The sequence below is a fragment of the Bombus fervidus genome, chromosome 9, assembly GCF_041682495.2.
Source record: "Bombus fervidus isolate BK054 chromosome 9, iyBomFerv1, whole genome shotgun sequence".
NCBI classification, from domain to species: domain Eukaryota; kingdom Metazoa; phylum Arthropoda; class Insecta; order Hymenoptera; family Apidae; genus Bombus; species Bombus fervidus.
In genome coordinates, this window is record NC_091525.1 from 11568690 (window position 1) to 11589434 (window position 20745).

Genomic DNA, 20745 nt, shown 5'->3' on the forward strand with positions numbered 1-20745 from the left:
ACGGCACGTAAAACGAAAAGAATAGAAAAAGGGTAGAAAAAGAAGAAAGAAGCGTTATCCGAACTGTGATAAATTTCGTCGTCCAAGGGTCCTTTTACGAGGTCAGTCACCGTAAAATTACGCATTAAAATTAGCTCGGTGATTTGCTTAAAATTAGCCACGCGAGCTCTCTGGTATCGGGCCCAGCTAACAATAAGTGGAGTGCATAAAAAGTCTTTGTGGGGGAAGGTTCGTGAACTCTAGCGCGAGACTTTGCGTGCAAGGTCGGAAGGAAAAGGAATAGGTCATCCTGCTGTTAGATTTTGTTGGAAGGAATCGTATTTCCATCGTGAATCATCCCCGAATATTTCATGAAGAACCTTCCTGTATATCGTGTTTCGAATTACTTTTGCCGTAATGCAGACTCGATGAAGATTCTTTTAGCTTCACCCGTAATTGCATTCGCCGTTATATGAAGTCGGTAAAGGATTATAGAGATTGGTGGAAATGTTTCTGACCACAAGGTGGAACGACTCTCCATACTCGATTATACTTTTTCGAGAAGGCCTTTCGGTATCATCCATTTCGCATCGAGAGGTTAATCTATTTACTAAAATCTACCTAATTAATCAAGGAGGTAAATTTGATTCAGAAACGAGATCTAGCTCGAAACTGGATGTAGTATGTAACGCGGCAATAATTTCCACGAAGTATGGCGATTCGAACGAACTCATTTCAATGTGCGTAAACAACATTTCATCTCCATGATTTCCATCAATGAAAATTTTCCACGATAACGCGCAACGTCACAATTACGATGAATACCGAAGAATTATTGTATGTTCTGTTCGCGACCGTTCGACTTGGTCAATAACGGGCAAATGACTAATACGACGAAGCGTGCATAGTCATAACGCAAACAGGAAACGTAATGCTCGTATACGTATACGTCGTATGACGTATTGGTACGGTAACAGCAGCGGAGAAGGCGGTGAAGGAACGAAGACGATACGTAATCCACGCGTCTGTTGTCTCTGTTCAACTACGATTCTCCATCGTCCGTCGAATCTGTCTCATTCACCATACATTAAGTTTCCGATTCTCTTACAGTATCATTCTTAGGTATCATTAGGAACGCGTCAACTTATTTCCAACAACAGCAATACCTATTATGTTCTTACGGAATTCACAAAAAGTAAATTTTAATTAATTGGTATTTTTTATCAAATTTCATGTAAAAAATAACGCGACAGATAACACTTTTCTTACAATGCTTCAAATTTTAGGGGCGTATGTAAACTTTTGCTTCCGACTGTATATACGAATCAAAGAATCATAAATCTTCTGAGAATTTTTTATTTCGACCATCTCTACTACTTCATCATCAATCATCATCGTGCTGTTCTTGGAAAGCTGTTACGTTTGTAATTCTTCTCGGAGAATGTATTAGACGATTCTATCACTTATATTTAAGATAGGTATCCATCGGTTCTTAGAATCGTGGTAAATACAAATTGTTCGCTTAGTAACGATTAAACGATTACGATGAAAGAGGAACAAAGATCGGAGGAAGTAAAATTCTGGAAGAACTGTCGAAAGCAAGTGTAACAATTTTCGCGTCGTTTCGAAGAATGGCTCCCTTTTCCGTTATTCTACTCGCGACTATAAACCGCGGTTTGTGTATCGTGGCATCGTAAAACATCAGATACGTTTCACTGACTGACGTTGCACACATAAATCGTTCGTTCTGTAGTCTATGAAAATCCAAGAAATCTTTGAGCAATCACGTAAAAGTAAGGAACGCGCGGTAGTAAAAAGGTTATGTTTCGCGTGTACAATACCATCAGTGCGTCCGAGACGAAATTAGTTAAGGGATAAGGGTTGAACGTATTCGTTATATCAGCACGCAGAACCATTTCGAACGAGGCGCTCGTAAAACCCTACGTTCCATCCGTTTTCTTCTTTGTATTTCGACAGCCGAAACGCGATCGAATTTTTTTCTTACGCCGTTAATGGATCGCTCAAATTTTCAGCGGTACGACGAATTGTTTGAAATATTCCAAGGGGAATCGACGGTCTGGTAAATATACTATATAATGGGGAAAAACGCGGACTCGCTGGCCGTTTGTTAATTTCCTGTTTGTGGGAGCGTCCTTGGGGAATCTGTGGACGAATGAAATTACTCTGGCCGTGAAGCATTGCCACCAGCTGCCTCGAGTGCTGCTTTTTAACATAACGAATATTTAAAGGTTCGAATAACGAGCTAGGTACAAGCACGCAGGACGAGCTCGAAACCAATTTTTAGAAAACACCGATAATTTTCTCCTAGCTGGAAATCGACTCGTAAATCGACGTAATATTCGTTGATATCGTGTAGATAGCTACCAGGTTCTTTTCCGGAAAATAGATTAACAGCAGTCGGTTCCGAACGAACCGCAGATACTTGTGGCCATTTTAGTTCGCAGAGTACATTTTGGAAGGAAGTTACTTTGCCCTTTTAGCTTGACCATCTCCTTTTCTCGTTCTCTCTCACTCTCCCTCTCTCTCCCTCTCTCTCTCTCTCACACACACACACACTCTCTTCCGGTCTCTCTTTCTGCGCCACCAACCTTCACGACTCGATCTAAATCGATCTAACATTCCACCCTGCGGATACGTCGAATGGTTTATGGTAGACCTCGGGGCTTCAAACATTTCCTTCAGCTTCCAACGTGATGTGTCCAGGCGACCGTCGAACCGCACTCCTGTGCACTTTTCCACGATTTTCCATCGGGTTTCTACGTGTCGGAATTTTGGGAACGCTGGTCTACGGAATTTCGCACCGCGCTGAGATATACGTGAATTCGGTTTTCATTTTGGTCTGCAGAACGCTATGCAGTTGCTGATTACAGAATTCCAGAGCTGGATTAATATTTGTTATTACAGAGAAATTTTTCAATATTTTTGAACGGTGAAACATTTTTAACAGTAGATTTTTGAGTTTTATTGGATTTTGTTCGAAAGCGGTAGTCGAATAAATTACCTACGGTTCAAATGTAACTCTGCTAATAACGTCCTCTATTCTCCAGTCATACAGTCAAAGAAAGTATTTCGATTTACTGCAAGACGGTTTATTTTCCGCTATCTCGCTAAAAAGTTCTTGCTCAAGATTTCTGCTTCACCGTCTCAAGATCTGAATCATTTTATACCACCAGGACCATTATTTATCGTGACGCAAGTGTATTGTTAAATTTTCTTTCAACCTCTCTGCTCTTCTAGCGGAAGTGGCAGTATTCTCGGTCGCAGAGGACGTGGGTCACCGGAAATAATGCTTTAAACCGATAGTATCTTCAACTTCCCGTGTCTCGGAACCCATGTGGAGCGGTTCAAAAAATTACGTCCGACAAATCAACTCATCCCTTTTCCTTCGATCAAATCTTCCACCCCCAAAAATTCGCCATATTTTTTTGCCTTGACTATTCACCTTAACTCTGCTCCGATTTACACATTCTGTATGTCCAAATCTTCCAACGTTTTAACAAAATATTCAACATTGCGCATCAATAACGATTCTTTCCCTCAATTTATATAGTTTTCTTAGGTTCCATGTTTTTAATGAAATTCATAAATTCGCATAAACATGCACAGTCTATTAATTATTTTTCACGCTACACCTAGCAACACGCTGCGTGATTAGAAACAAACTGAAAATCTTCACGTTGAACATCGAACAGGATACCATGTTCGCCCAATTTTCCCGACACTAAGAGGCGTAAGTGGGGGTTACTCGCGGAACAGAACCAAAGGAAAAAGGCGATGCAGCGAGTCGTGAGACAAGCAAGGAGAAGACAAGGAGCTTTTTAAGCGCTCGCAGGGCAAGTTGGCTGAAGAGAGCGAGGGGTGCGGACCTGGAGGTGATGGACGCGCACCGGTCGTCTGACACGACCCCTTTTCCACGTGTTGCTCGTCTCTTCGTCGTCCCAGTGCACCGGCAGAGTGCTGCTAACGAGGACCCCGCCCTTGTGACGTCATACTGAGTCGCGCTTGCGTGTGCGTGACCGTATATGCAACCGTGTACTCACGCACACTCGAGCGTGCACTCGAGCGAACACTGCGTGCGCGAACACGCATGCACGGCCACGGAACTAGTGTGCGTCATACCCTCACCCCCTTTGCTCGACTCGCTTGATTTCTTTACGCCGACTTTTTCCACGACCCTCCCGCATCCCGGTGTTCTCCTCTTTCCTCCGTCTTTTTTCCTCCATCGTTTAGTTCACCGTGCTCACCCCTCTTTTTCTTCCTTCCACTTTTTCTTCTCCTTACCCTTCTTTCAACTTTATTTTCGTGACGTCTGCGGTCGGACGAATACATAGGGAACCGTGTCTTTTTGCACTCGTTCTTCCCTCCAGATTTATTCGAATTGTTAAGCTGTCCGGCTATCTGCAGGTCTCATCAGTGAAACGGCTGCCTCTTACAAAGTAAGCAAGAAACACGAGACTGTTGATACTAATTGGATTGTATGAAGCCTGCTTGCGCCAAGAGAATCGGAGAGAGTTAACAATTATGAATTTACATTTCGTTTTCGCGACGAAAGTATCGCTTTAACGTCTTTAAACACCGGCATTTGTCATGCTTTTATCATGTGTTCGGAATAACTCTTGTCCTTAAACGTTTCTACCTACGTCCTCTACCACCTACAGACACGTCGCAGCCCTTATTTTCTCATTTACCCTTCGTCTTTCCATTCCACCCTACGAGCGCCGTGTGTTCGAACCGACATCGTTTATCCGACCTTCTTCTCTTTTCAACTTCGCTGACACATACAAGCAGGTTGACGTGTATGCACAGTTGGACAGGGGTGGGCAGGAAAAATAGCGAAAACGGTGGGTGGGGAAACGAAACGTTGAGAGACAAATGGAGAAGAAAACGAGAAAGCAGGCGAGGCAGGAAAATAGAAAGAACACACGGGGTCACGAGGGAAGAAGTAGAAGGCCAGTTTGCCTCGTCGTGGAGGGCGCGAGGGGGTGTATCGACCTCTACCAGATTCTACCCTAACCATGAGCGGGGTGGAGGGTGGCGGCATCGTAGTAATGGTGAAAACGATGGTAGGGGTGTGGTGACGTCATGAATATGCGAAAGAAAGAGAGAAGAGGACGCGAGGGGCGAGGAGCGAAGTTTGCAGAGTAGGCCGACGCATACACACGCGTTTCGGCCACGTCGGTGGGACTCGTATCTCGAGCATCTGCTGACGCGATTCTCGATCCGTCCAATCGATTTACGATCGCGCTCCTTCTCTCTCTCTCTCTCTCTCTCTCTCTCTCTCTTTTTCTTTCCTGTTCCTTACCGTGCAATGCTCGTGAATCGGAGAACTCTTGATTGCTGTTTGATTATTGAAACTCACCGGCCTGCTAGTTGGTGCCGACACATTTTCTGGACATCCGAGCACAGGACTAACGTCATTGACCGATGACGTCGAGACGTCAACAAGAGCTATGATTTGTGAAGCATAGATCTATACGTGTGTTTGTATGCGAATGCATGGGGACTGTCTGAGTTTAGGTTCACGATGATCACTCAAACGATCAGGTCAGTGGAACGGTCAAAAACTCAAGACGCATTGACCTAGGCCTAACGCTTAGTATTAGTAAATTCATACGTTTCATACGTGAAATTCCGTTGCACAAGCAGCTTCTGCAATTTTATAAATTACAGATTACGTCGTTAATATTACTTCGTTTCGTTGCGCTGTTGTATGCAATCTAGAGACACAAAGTATGACAAGCGACTGACGTGTATCTTGTGCAATCTACTTATGCAATTTTATTTATTTCCTTGATCCTATTGTGTAGGTATTTACTAGTGAATTTATTAGTATCGCTGTAACGTGTAAATTGTAAAATTTCACTAACAATATTAGTTGGAGCAAGCAAGAACCACTTAGCAACAAGATTCGTGACGCACGATCTTTAACGATGAGAGCCTTTAAGATTTTTTTTTTTTTTTGGAAGAGACTGTCTGGGTGATGGTTTGGTAATAAAGACACGGATAAAAGAAAGCCACCCTTTCAGATTAAGGAACCTGGTCGATTTCATCGTTCCACAGAGTTAGCTCGCGCGGAAAGAACTACATAGTCGTTTGTAATTGTCATTTTCCGTTTAATTGACCAGGAACGTTGGAACCCGTTTATTAGAAGCGTATTACTTTCGAGCTGCAGAAGTCGCATTGATGACTGGCAACTCCCTTAATCAGCACCAGCAGGCATCGCGTCGCGGCTGCTAATTCAATTCTTTCCTGGAAGGAAACTTCGAGCAACCCTCTCACCGCTAGTACAGTAATACTGAAACGCTTCCGGAAATGTATTCTGCATTTCCCTCCGTGCAAATGCATTTTGGTTCCTTTGCACTCAGCTCTGGGAATTACGCGAGACATCGAGTGCGCGCCTGCTCGAATCGAACTGATCGAAAGAATAACGCGGCGGCTAATGGGAAGCTCATTGTTGAACTAGCTGAAAGCTGCATCCGCGAATTGGCTATAATTAGATGACCACTCGCGGTCCATCTGCCGCAGGACAAACATTCCCCGCTAGTATGCAAGTAGATTCGATCAATGCTTCTGTTGCGGCGATGGTTTCAGCGAATGGTAGCAATTTGATGATTCGGATGATGTTTCAGAAGAAATATTTAACGCGAAGAACACGATCGAGTTCGTTGAATTTTCCTTAACACATTTACGACGGGCAACATGTATGAGGGATCTTGTCTAGCAGTAATTATAACAGTGTACAAGCCGCGCAAAAATAATTACAAAATGAAACAGGTGTTTGCAGAACATTGAGAAGAAACAGAGATATGGAAAAGTGTTTAAGAAATATAAATTTAAACGAGAATGCAACAGGATTCCGCAGCAGAACGAGGAACTTTTCCAAATAAAAAATTTTTTTTCGATTATACTTCTTCGTCGAGATCGATTCTCGGTAGTGACACACAATAGTCTTCTAACGTGTGTGTCGAGTCTAGAGAAACGTTTCTCGATTACCTTCTTTCCGTGCAGAACAGTGACTCGTTTTCTCTACGATCGAGATTTCCTCTGTGACTGACATTCAGTAGAAACACGGCCAATAGACACTACTCGTCGCTGCGGTTGAAAATTTGGTGGCAGTTGCACGAAAGAGGGAAAATTATCCTTTTTGGGAATGAAAATCGTGTTACGCCACTAGTAAGAGACTTGCCAATACTTTTAAGCCGACGCGATGTTTGGTGATTGACGCCGTCTCCGCGGGACGTTTCGCGGCCTCTTTTCTGGCCTGTAGCTTTCGCGGATATTCATGAGCAGCAACGTCGAGTGTCCCAGGAGCTCGGTAAAGAATCGACGCGGAATTGTTAGAGATTGTTCTCCGTTTGACAAGCCCTGTCAGCGCCCGAATCGATCGACCGCTGGCGAGATTACGGCGCACATCCGATATAAAGAAGTTGCCTGCCGGGCCGAGTGACGAGACAAGACATTTTGGGACGTGTTGGCGTTAAAATATGCTGATACATCGTCGAAGAAGGGTGTTGAAGGACATACAGTGCCGGTCATATATAATTAGGGTACTCTGTCGTTATATTTATTGGAAAACTCTAACAGATTTTATTTTATTTTATATTTTGCATAAGGCGAATATAATGTACAAGTAATAAATTTATAAGAGATGGATGAAAATATAATGGATTTATAGTGAAACAACTAGACAACAGAAAAGTATTCAATTCTTAGAAGATCAGTAGGTATCCTAACACTTATAGTTATTAGTATAGACATCTTGTGCTCTGTAGAGTCGCCGCAGGATAATGTGCTAGGGAAAGAAAAGTTCCAAATCTGACGCTTCTACAGCCTGGCATTGTAGAATTTTTGGAATGAAGGCTCTCCCTTGTATAAGTCGCGTCTTTGAGGCAAATATGTTTCGACATTGTGCCAGCATAGCAGCTAGCTTCATCGAGAGTTGATTGACACCAGTATATCAGTCAATCTCTGATGAAGCTAGCTACAGTGCTAGCAAAACGTCGAAACACATGTCCCTCAAGGACGTGACAAAAGTGCTACGACCTCCTAGCGTTGGTCTCTTTTGTGTGTAGATCGTTGCTGTAAAATATTCGCGAATAAAACGAATCGGCCACGCGGATCGATCGCCGTCGAAGGAATTGAATTGCTAATTCGACCAATTATTCTCTTCGGTTGTTGGTCATGTAAAATTGAAACCGTTCACACGTAGTCGTCGATCGGCCATGAAACGAATTGGTCCCGTCTTCGGCTGTGGCGTAAACCGTAGCCGGCGCATTCGAGAGAAAATAGGAGAAAATAAAATACAAACAAACGGTCGCGAAACAAATTCTCCGACGAACTTCCATAAAAAGTTTATTGCGTCGTATAGCCTTAAATGATCCGGAAATTTTGACATCGTTGCGCGTTTTACGAGATTTTTACGCGACTGCGTTTCGTGCGACAAGTAGAACCAGCAGACAGCGAAATGAAAAACCGTTCGAGGAAAACGAAAGGAACGTTTCATGAGCGGCAATTTCCAGCTTCCTTCGACGCGTTCCTCGCGAAATTGACGCTTCTGCCTCTCGCGTGGCATTCAACGATGGAACACGCGCGCCTGTAAATAGAGAGAACGCCGTTACCTAATTATCCGTAAAGTTTATCCATCGATCATGCCTGCTCACCTGTCATAAGCAGCACCCGAAGCGACTCCCGTCCCGCTTTCCAAATTTAGAAAAAATTCCCTGTCGAATGCCTCGAAGTACGCGCCACGTTATGGAACTCACTCACTCGAATCTGTTCTTCTTCGTTGCCCCTTCTTTCGAAGAGTCGACACGTTTAAAAAGGGTGCGGGAGCAGCTGTCGAAATCCGTTTTCGAGGAAAAACTTTCCTTTCCTCCGAATACCTCTTCCAGACGAAGAAACTTCTACAAAGACATGGAAAATTAAAACTGAACAAAAACGATCTTCCCCTCCCTCGAGTGCAAATTTCTGGACTTCTGAGGATTGTCCTTTGACACTGTGCGTAAGAATTCACCTTGGATCTTAGCTGATGCTGGTGTCTTGACAGAAGAGCAAAGTAAACTTCTCTAGAGAAGAAGAAAGTAGTCGAACAAATAAATATTATTCAAACCCTATGAATGAAAAGACGGGAAGCAGCTAAAAGAGCAACGGTAAGATAAGTAACATTTCCGAAAGTATTTTTATAAAATAACGAAGACTAGTATCGCGCGTGTGTAAAACAACGTTGACATTGTATACAAAATTTGCAATATGAAAAATTTTTCCTATAACTACAAGTTGGGAATCGAAGGTCAAGAACACGAGCTCGATGGCTGAGTAGGTACGGTTCTTATCTACTGTGTGGTTAGGTTCGAGTTCGATCCCCGATGGTTGTTTGGTTTTATTTCATCTGATTTTTCATTTCTCAAAAATTAATTACACCATGAATTCATTCTTCTCTACAATCTTCTAATGGATTTTCCATTTTGAAAGTTAGATTTTAAAAAGTATTCATCGCAGAAGAAAGGAGGAAAAGAGTATTATAAAAGGTGTGTAAAGGGTAATAAATATCCATGTGCGTAGGCGTGTCCATTTAGTTTGTTGACGAATAGTGTCAATAATTGATAATACTTATTCTATATGAAATGACGAGTGGAAAAAGAGACACTGCTTATAGAAGGAGAGAGATAATACAACTCGTATCTTTTACTATCTATTCCTACACTTCACAAGTTTACGAGTATGCAATGATGCATATCAATAGAGATGTCCGAGATCTAATCTCACACGTGCATCATAAATTCTGATGTAGCGTATATATGCAACAGGAGAATGTGTATGCAGGTGGTAGCATATGTGACTGAAATAACTATTATCGCAAAGGAGGAGGAATGACTATAATCAAAGTAATTCGCCCGTATTGTCACCTGCTGTGCCCAATTGCTATCGTTACGTTGAATGACCAGATTATAGTAATTATCGAGATAGATGATTAGATTAATATAATCTTCGCGGAATCTCTGCGAAAAAGATATGATTGCAACATTAATCATTGCAATCGTGATTAATTTGACGCAGTGTAAGGCAAATGATAACTCAAACAAGTACTGTGAATAGCTGATCTTTAAAAATTTACGACAGTAGTATAACAAAAGGAAATAATCTTTGATTCGAGAAAATGTTTGATTAGACTTCAAACAAACTATATGTTATCATTTGCCAATTTGCTTTCCAGCAAAAATAGCACGTTCTCTCTTACACAAGTGCATAATTCATCTCGAATATTTTCCTCGAATTATTATTCCATAATTCAAACCAGAAGGCTACTACGAAATTCGTCCGGGTCCTCGAGGAGCAATCGTGATTAATTTGACGCAGTATAAGGTAAATGATAACTCAAACAAGTACTGTGAATAGCTGATCTTTAAAAATTTACGACAGTAGTATAACAAAAGGAAATAATCTTTGATTCGAGAAAATGTTTGATTAGACTTCAAACAAACTATATGTTATCATTTGCCAATTTGCTTTCCAGCAAAAATACCACGTTCTCTCTTACATAAGTGCATAATTCATCTCGAATATTTTTCTCGAATTATTATTCCATAATTCAAACCAGAAGGCTACTACGAAATTCGTCCGGGTCCTCGAGGTTTTTTTACCCTTTCACATGGATGTCTTTTGATCGTGGAACGCACGACAACGTCCGTCGGTTTCCGGGGAGCATCACGATGTCCGGCACAGGCATTTATTATACGGGCGAGCGACTGGACCGAATGGGTGCCAATTTTCTGTACGGATGCGAATCGGAGGACCTTGTTTGGCGCATCGTCTGCCGAGAGGAAGGACGTCCGCCTCTGCGCGTGATATTTCGAGCACCTCCAAGAGATTGCTATCCATAAATCAGACAAGGGAATTTTTTTCTTCCCCTACTACCTCTGTGTTTCTCGGTCAGTTTATCTCATCGCGAATTTTCCTGTTTCGCTTTCACTCCCTGCTCTATTTCTAGCCGACTTGTTCATCTTTCCTTCGAGTCTCACGCAAATGGGGTATGGCTGGAAGTTGATGCGAGTTACCAACGAAGAAGATATATTTGTTCGAAATAATGCGCCATAAATTCGCGGAGAGTTTAATGTACCATCGCCGGACGGTGCGAGGGAAGCGTCCGCGATAAATCAGCTTTTCGTTTGTGTGTGCACGCGCAAGAGGGTGGAACTGGGTCGACTTGCGTTTCGTCATCGTTAACGGTGTCGTTCTCGTCCCGACGTCGTGGCCGCTTTTAGCGTTTATCGGTGAATCGCAGAGACTCAGCTGTATCGGGAACAATGAATCCCTGGTTTTGCGCTTTGCGTTTCCTCCAACGGTATCCAGCTGGCGCATAAATATTCACCATTCGTGCCGGTGAGTCTCCGAAACGAAGCCTTCGAAGGAAAAACTTGGTCCTTTGTATCATCGAACTGACTCGTTCTAGCTATAGTCTCCAGTTCCTGTATATCCCGAACATCAACCACAGTATTTTATTTCAAAAGTATCGAATTCCCAAAGGCGGGCATAAATATACGATGGATTCAAGACTGACAGCTTTTCCATTTATTTAACAAAGGACTCTAGATCTTGACGTAGATAGAAACCGTCATAGCGGTCACTAAATCACCCTTTCTCTACTAAAAGACGTATGAACGCACTTTTCCAATAGCAAAGTGCATATCGTATTGTACACTGACTCGCAAAGGTATATGAACCATAAAAATGAGCCTATAAAAGATGGATACATAAAAAGTGTTGAATACACCTCCAGCAAGTGTAATTTTCATATGTCATCAAACGCAATATGTTGCTAAAGATAATTTACGCACATGTTCCAAGCGAAATTCGTTCCAAACTTTAACAATATAATCACCGTAACAGTGCTAATGAAATATTAAAATGTTTCGTGTAACGCGCGTAACACATTTATGAAAGGTGATAAATACTTTCACGAGCCTGTGCATATACTATCAACGCTGATCATTGTCTCCCTCGCAAAAAACCATACATCGAAGTCAGGAGGATTTCCACGCACAAAGCAAAATCACGCTGGTGGCAAGCGTTTTCGAGCCGCAACGGCCAATAACGAAGTGTTTTCCGCGTGCGGTGATACAAACGTTCCCTCGAACACGCGGTGGCCCCGGGCGTAATCCCCGTTTCGCGTGTGCAATAGTGTGCATACAGACGGCCCGGAAATTACGGTGTAATCCTATTTTTGCACGCGTTACGTGTTAATCTTTACCAGGCACAAGGGAGCCGTTGCAATAAAGTATCCCCGTTCCTATTGGAATTCTCGCTCGTATTCCGCGCGTGTCGTAAATCAGCCCCGCGGACACTCTGCATCGCTCGCTCGCCCTTCGCGCCATGGTCATTCGTCGTTTGCTTTGAAAAAGTTGTACCTTGTTTCGTAGTTTCCCCTATTCTGGGTTGATGCACGCGTGTGTTTGCCTTTCTATCCAATTACTTTCTCTCCATGTTTCTGCGTTCGTTCACGCTCAGGGATGATCGAGAGTCACCGACCAAGATTGACCTTCGGATTCCAATCGATCCGAGGAGCCTATCGTTTTGGTTATTCATCCACGAATTCTCGCATGGGACACTATCCGCGGGATACTTTACTACACCATCATTTACGAACATCGGTCACGTTGGATTTTCAGGATTTGTAGTCGAGATCGAGGGTGGATATCGCTGTTAAGAATCAAGATGAATTGGGTAAACTTGGCGAGGCAGTATAATGTTCTTTTCGACAAGTTTCTAACAGATACGAGCAGGATAGCCAGCAATTTGCATAATAGCCTTTTTGTCAATGATCGAGAGTTTCCTCGTTGATAAGATCATTTACGATGTTTGAGTATGTCCGAGACTCTGTATCTATTCACGAGTTAGATCTCTAAGCGATTGTTAGACGATGTCCGTTCAACAACGGCGAAGCTAGTTTAACAAAATATTCGAGCTCTCAGGATTAGAAACTTTCTACATCGGTGTCTGTTAAGGAATCGACTCGTAAAGCAAATTTCCGATCGTTCGATTAGAAACCTGTTAATAGTTTCGTTATTGATACTTGAAGGTAAAAAGTTATGGTAGCATCGAAAGAAAGAATAGCGCGGAAAACAAAAATGGGAGAAATTTAAATGAGGTAACAGGAAAATACAGCAAGAGGTGGGTAACAAAAGGCAAAGGAAAACAGATTGTAAAGCTAGGGAATGAGAATAAATGAGTAAAGGAGAATGAAACCGGAAAACCTTGCCTAGCAGAACAAATAAAAGGAATTAGAAATAAAAGAATGGAAATAATAAAACAAAGGTGAAAGTAAAATAAGTATACAGTAACGAAATAGGAAACCGGTAGCTAGTGCGTAATGAATAAAAACGAGATGATAAGGCTACCTGAATAACAGCGAGAAATTAAAAGTGTGACTGCGTGTGTCCAGGAACTGAAATAATACGGAGTACTAAAATTAAGCCGAGGACCACGATAGAGAGAGGCAGAATCAGTGAGAAGGAATATTCTGGTGTAGCACGTGTTAAGAGGGATTCGTAGGGTTGTAAATTATGTCGGTAACAGGAACCACTCGATACATTTACTAGTACGCTACAGGGTGGCTCCGTAAGTCTACGTGCTATCAATTATGATATACTAAATTTGTGTCTAATACGTCCTTTTCGCAAAAATTCTCTCCTTAAACGATTTCAAAATGAAAAAATATCGAGATACTTTTCAGGTATTTAAAATAAAAATAAAAATCCAAAGTATATGGTTTTATTTGAATAAATTACTCCCTCTCTCTCTCTCTCTCTCTCTCTCAAGTTCATACCTCATAAAAAAATATGAAAACAGAATTCCATCTGGCACGAATTTTCATCCTCTGCGTCTCGCTCCGAAGATTCTCAAAGAGTCGGCCATACCCTAAGACACACTGCGCAATAGGGAAGAACGCGGATACCACAATTCCGGCGCGGTTGGCTGTCGCCTGGCACGCGGGAGCGTAACACGTGCCGAGATTCGTTGAGGTTTGATACAATTCCGCTTTAAAGCTGGGCCTGATATACGCGCGGTATGTGTGCCAGGAACTAATCTTTGCTTTGGGCAGGAAATAGGTGGAGAAAGGGCGGATGTGGATTTTGGAATGGGGGGAGGAATGGGGCTGATTCGAAAACGGTGACAATTGCAGAGTAAAGCGGGAGTGCCGACACGCGGCTGCCGGCCGAGAGAAACATTGAAATTCAGCGGCATGCACGAGCGCGTATGTTTGAATTAAATGGAAATGTAAACCCGGCGTAAGTTGGTGTACACCAGCCTCGTCGTGGATCCGCCGACGAAAGTGTCTGGCGCTTGGGCTGCCGCGCTTGTTCGTTCCGAGCGTTCCGTTCCGTTTGTGTTCCCTCGACGACCACTCTATTCCGTGGCTCTTTTCTGAGCGCGCACGCTCTTTGTACAACAGCTTGTCTGTCTCTCCTCTTCTTGTTTTAACCGCGTTTACCGTTTATTGTTTCTTGAAAGTTACTTGTTTCGAGGACTCGCCGGACTTTGCTCGCCAACGTATAAAATTCTACGGAAGCTACAATGTTCAGAGATATATACGCGTGCGAAGCAAGAAAATTAGATACAGAGTCAGCTATTGTCACGGAGAATAATATTTTACGAGACATCCCCGCAAGTGTCAAAAGGACCAATTTATCGTTGTTCCTGTTCCTTCTTTTTCGATACCAATTTATCGACAAAATTAACCAAAGCCATTCTTCTTGACTATTGTTCTTTTCGAAGATCCATCTACCGATAAAATTGACCGAGGATATTCCTCGAAGTTATTATTCTTTTAGGAGATCGATCTGTTGGCAAATATGATACAGAGATAAGCGTAAGAAAAATTAAGAACGATTTTTTGGAAACAAACATCGCTGGTGTACGTATGCGTGTTTACACTCTTTTGACGACTTTACAAAGAATGATACGAATAATTGTCTTTGATACAACAGTTGCCTTTTTTACGGCAACATTTGCGCTTTCTCTTCTTGCAAATTCATTTTAGAAACCTGATGACCATTCGGAATATTCACGTATCCTTACAAAATTCACCAAGATCAAGGCAACTCATGAAACTGGTCGGTATAGGAACTGCTTGTAATAAATATTCTATCCGCGTGTAAATGTAATACCTGTGCCAAATATAATTCCAGAGACCTGCTGGTTTCCTGGAACAGGAAACGACGAGGCTCGGAAGAGAGCAGACCGATTATCCGGCGCATCTCGCCGAATTACGAAACACCACCGTGTACGTGCGCATAATTCATCGTTCTGCAAGCCAGCGCACCTGCGGATGACGATAGCGTGTGCGCGAGCGCTCAAGCTTGTTCGATGATGTGAGAGAGCGCCGGTGTTTCCGATGAACGTAATTCATCGTAATACGAGCACGCGTCCGCGTGATAGATTGACGTCAACCGTCTTACCGCGATCAACCTTCTATTTGTCACGCACGAAATTCCGGAAATCGTTTGAAAAAGCAGAAATCACGGCAAATGTAAACCGAGAGTTCAGCCTGGTTGATTTATACGGTGAGATTGCTGGTTAATGGCTGCGTTCGCGGTCTGATCAAATATTATTTAGCGTTCCACTCTATCCACGTTCCAGTCACGTTTCAGCGGAGTGAATAACCGACCGCGATCGGTCGTCGACTGGATCGCCACTTTATATCAATCGTGCGAGTTTCAACGATAAATCGTTATATCTCATGTGAAAATTAATCGCTTTATGCATTTCGTCAAAGTCCGCAAAAAGTTACCAAATACCGGAGATGAAACGTATTACCGAGCTTTCCGTGTTTGTATCACATCAATATTTGCGTAGAATCGTAGAAGAGAAAAGTTTGTCAACTTTAGCGATAGCTGGCACTGATTTTTTGTTTTCTATAATCTTTCGCTACATATGCTGTTATTACACTTTACTGCAACTACAATCGTGATACTATGTTGCATCCGGTCGTGAGAAAAATCGTGCAAAGATTACACTATTTGTTTACGAGGAGCCCGTTATCGCCGTTCGAGGTGATTCACTTCGTGTACACTTCTATCTCAACTTGTGTGTCGTATCGTCAAGCTTGAACATGGAGCTCACGCGATTACGTAAACGCGGAATCGGGCAACGCGTACGTGACGTTACGAGCGTCGTCGCGCTAGGAAACCGACAAACAACGATTAATTTAGACACAATTGCTTTTTTTTAAAGCTGCAATATAACATTTTTGACGCGTTCTTCGAATTCTTAGCATCTTCTTGGTAAATTTAGAATACACGAGCGTTCTACTTAGTTGGACGCCTTAAGTTGTTAGTCTCAGTAAGTGTACTCTGTACTATTAACACACCTGTTCGTTTCGTACAGAATGTGATAGTAATTAATCAGAATAAAATAATAATTCAAACTGTATAGATATATGACAAAAAGTTATAAAAATTGTTTGCAAGAATTTTATGAATTTGCAATTTAGTAAGTTGGCGCTTATAGAATTCTTTGGTCTAAACTCCGTTCGAATAATTTACTCTAAAACGCTTACTCTATCGGAAGACCTTCATTTTCTTGCCACGTTCTCAGCGCTTTGATCTCAAAGTTATTAGCCAATCGAATGGAGCGATCGTTAAGCTGCCATAGAGGATCCAGGAAATCAGGTTCGAAGAATCGATAGCACGTGTGCCAGGGCGACCGCAGCGATTATGCTGCATCTATTATCGGAGAGCAACAAACAACACGATTCTGCGGCCTGATCCAAGACGTGATCTTGACGAATTGTCCCCGAGAGGAAACGTAATCCCTTTAGAGGCCGCAAGCAACCAGCGACCATCGAAAGATCAACCGCCTTCGACTGGCTTTCTCGATATCTCTAACATCCAGCTGAGAGATCGATGCGAGGATTGGTACGGTGAACGATCCTGAAATCGGGCTAACGACGTCCTCTCATCTATTAATTGAGTCGAACCTTCGTGTATCTAACTGCTTGTTGAAGAAAAAGCATCGGTTTCTGACGTTTGCTTCTTACTCGAGATTGTCTTTTTGCATCAGAGATTCGTCCTTTCAATGATAAATAGCGAAACAACAGTTTCTTTAGAGATTTACATTTATCTTTCATGCGATTCACAAACTATTTAAATCCGAATTTTTAAACGCAATTTTCTCACGCCTTGATTTCCTTGATTAAGGTCTCTTTAAAATCACGTAGAACAGGAAATACGGCGTTTGCTCGATTTTAATTGAATCTGTAAACCGTAATGCGGCAGTCACGGCGTTGCAGCGAGTCAAGAAGAACATTGAAAATATAACGAATTCAATTCGTTAATTTCGTTCGACTGAGCGTTCCTTTCGCCTCGAAATTCTGAATTTTCTACGACAGACTGAAATTAGCGGCCGTGAACGCGGTAATGCGAAGCGTCGCGAATAAAATCGTTGTCCGGAATCGCGTCGCGTGTTTGAGCTAATTAGTCGTGTAACGATAATGGGTGGCAGGCTCGTTCGTTCGAAAGTTCCGAGAGAGATCCTTCTTTTTCGCCAATGTTCTTCCACCGATTTTTCGTTCTTTCGTTGGAAACACGCGAGCATCTTTCCCTTCTCTTTTCCTAATGCAAAATTTTACAGAACAAAATATAATTTTACGACGTTAAAGTTGATAGAGAATATACACCATTGCATTCTTCGATTTGTTTACAACGAACAAAAAAAGAACAGCCATTACAGATCGCGACTATAGTTCACTCATAAACGAACTTTGCTTGAAATCTCTTCAATTTCGGAGAATCGTTGGCGACCTACTTTTCCTATTTTGGTTGATTAATGGAACTATTTGTTGTCCACAAGTCCTTGAATTGATTAACTTTTATGCATTCGCGAGACCTCTCAGACTCTTAGAATCGGTCCTTCCACGTCGTTATATTTCAAAATTAGCCACGTGAAACAAATAAACGAATATAAAAATAATATAACAAAATCGTTATTATCGTAGCCGCAAACACTGCGGCTATCGGATAATTAGCATTCGGTTTTAACCATAGCCGCAATTCATTACGAGCATCATCTACTTTGGTTCTCGATCATGCTATTATTCCTTCCTCCCTCTTCTCTCCCTCTCTCTCTCTCTCTCCAGAAATATTACGCCAGAGCCAAGAACAATACCGATTAATCCTTTGAGCTTCGATTTATATTCCTCGATTCGTACACGCGAGTCCGTAACGGTTTCCAGGGCTTATGTACATATATTATAGTTGTAATTCGTAACATGTTTTGTCCGTTAGCTGTTCCGTGTTAAATTGTTGCTATTCGCCATGTATATTGTTAGCTGTACCGGAGATGAAATCTGTGTTAACAATGCGTACACACGGATCGTGGATGCAGGATGGATCGTGCTACTTTGCAGTTTGCCCTCGGAAACTTTGTCGTTGTGCGATTCGTCGAAACTTTCTCACAGTGTTGAAAGTTCTCTTAAAATTCGCGGAAACATCCGTATTTCTCGTACTTTGTATATTTATTAATTCAAATATATATCATGGATCGTGTATCACGAACACGAAGCGACATTATATAGTAGCGGGCACGTGATATTATTGGTTTTGCCTTGTGCAAGTGTATCCACTCCATTGTCGCGCATTATATTCTTACCATTATCGTTTTCGTTCTCGATTTCCACGTGGGAGAGCGAGGAACGAGCGGCTGATCGACGAGAGAAGGAAGAGGAATCGTGATATCACTCGCATCTCGTGTTCTTCTGGTTACTCCTTTTAACTTCGCGCTTCTAACTTTAGTCAATGTGGTCATCCGCGTGTCACGAGAGTTACATACTCGTATGTCCGGCGTTAGACACACGATCTCGCTGGTCTCGTTTTGTATACGCCTATATGTAATCTATTGTTACGTAATTTAGCGTTATTATTGATCGAGCGTGGCACAAATCTGGTCCCATATTCCTCTCGGCATCTTAGTTCCCAATCTTCGATCACTCTTTGCTCTTCGCAATTCCAACGACGATCGTGATTAATCGTATCTACGCATCTCAAATATATTTTCAGAAATTATCTGATAATTATCAAACAAAGATATTAATTAGTAGCGTACGAAGGTTGTCGCGGTTTCCACAACAGCGTTCACCAAAAAATGAAAAAGCCGACCCACGGATAGAGAAAACAAAAGAAAATACACAGAGTGGCTAACGCGAGAGAGCGTCTCCTTTATTTTTAACTTCTCTTGGTGAAAGAAACAATACTCAGACCAGGAGCATGTGCTTAAAGCGGCTGGTGCCAACAGTATGGCGCCGTATGCCAGCTTGTCAGTCGTTCGGCCGCGAACGCCACTCTACGTTTCTGCTTTTTAAATATACCAACCGAACTCTCTCGGCTTCCCAGTATTACGTCGACGACTGACCACGGCGCACGTCTTTGCAACTATCAGTTCGAATCATCGTCCCGACACCCGGGGAGACGATCTGCCGCAACGTTTATCGATCGACCGCCATTCGCGCATTTCCGTTTCGATCTGTTACCATTCGGTTCGCGTTAAGTTTTCACTGATAGGATACGTTCGCGATTTCCTAGGTATGTAACACTTGTTATTTTAGGTAAAAAGATGATCTGCGTTCAAATATCTTTATTTTTTTATTTCTTTTTTTTTTTTTGGCGTTTCATCGAATAAGTAACGATGAACTCGAGTATATTTGGTACAAGGAACAGAGTGTTTGTAGAAAATCAGAGCTATTGTCAGTACATGATAACGAGAAAGAAGAAAATCCAGGTGTAAGAACTGAATCTGCATTTTCGGATCAACTTCCGTGTTTCCCGATTGGTTTGCACAACCATTTTAGATGCAGCTGCGAAAACACACGACTCGGGCGCGTTTAACATTTCGGCAGCTCGTAAATTCGCGTGCCAGCGGTTAGAACAGCGCACTATTCTCAAACTTTGAGATAGCTGGTTGGCGATTCGATAAAATCACAGCAGTTTCTGGCAGGCGGGAAGCCGCTTCGAGACCATTGACGACACGGTCTTCGCGTAGATAAAGCGGCTTATCGGGGGCGCGGCGGCTTCATAAATTACTCTATTGGTAACAAACCCTTCCATGTCGTTCCGCTAGTTTTGGCCGAGTCTATTCTGCAAACCGGATGATTAATATCAACAGAACGTTCCTATTTAACCACTGAATTTCACGGATGATCGAAAGCTAAAAAAGAAAAAGAACAGTCGACTTCAACAGTCTTTAGAATGAAACGCGTACCTTCGCGAGTGTAAAACTAGGTAAGGAGCTTACGCAGACAGAATGTTCTCGAAAAGATCGACCATGTCAAGTGCTCCGACACCTCCCAGAATCAAGAAGTATGGCTGAACTTCGTTCGTTTCTTGCCATTGGAAAAGCACCGGAAACGGCGATCCCATTAGTTTAATGGAAATTGGTTGACGACGATTGAAAACGTAGTTCGTGCGAGTCGAAGAGCGAACTCAACGTTTCTACGACTCGTCTCGTTGTTTATCGAAAAGCAAACCGATTTTCCAAGGAACAGGATTGCCATCGCATAACGGTGTCTAACTTCGATTCTAAAGACACCGTTTGTTACCTTTGAAAATAGCCAACGGCCGAAACTAAACGCGTCACCCGATAAATAGTGCTTCATATTTCCGACGGGGACGACGTCGACCAACTCGCAGAGACAGCGCGCTAGCTTGTCGCGACGCGGTTCGATCGAGCTAACGAACTAGTCGAGCGCATCTGTTT

At 42.6% G+C, this 20745-nt stretch overlaps 1 protein-coding gene across 6 annotated transcripts in view; it reads left to right on the plus strand.

Annotated features, from left to right (window-relative positions):
- The window catches only part of LOC139990619 (putative aminopeptidase W07G4.4), a 213797-nt gene that overhangs the window by 138889 nt on the left and 54163 nt on the right, over positions 1 to 20745 (plus strand). For 3 of the 6 annotated variants that reach the window (XM_072010020.1, XM_072010018.1, XM_072010024.1), the window contains exon 1: positions 19377 to 19574. The exons of 2 other annotated variants lie outside the window; for them this stretch is intronic. The gene's annotated coding sequence lies outside the window, so the exon portion shown is untranslated. Of the gene's footprint in view, positions 1 to 19376; positions 19575 to 20135; positions 20271 to 20745 lie in introns of those variants that run through there. One more of the 6 variants, XM_072010022.1, reaches the window with a different exon arrangement.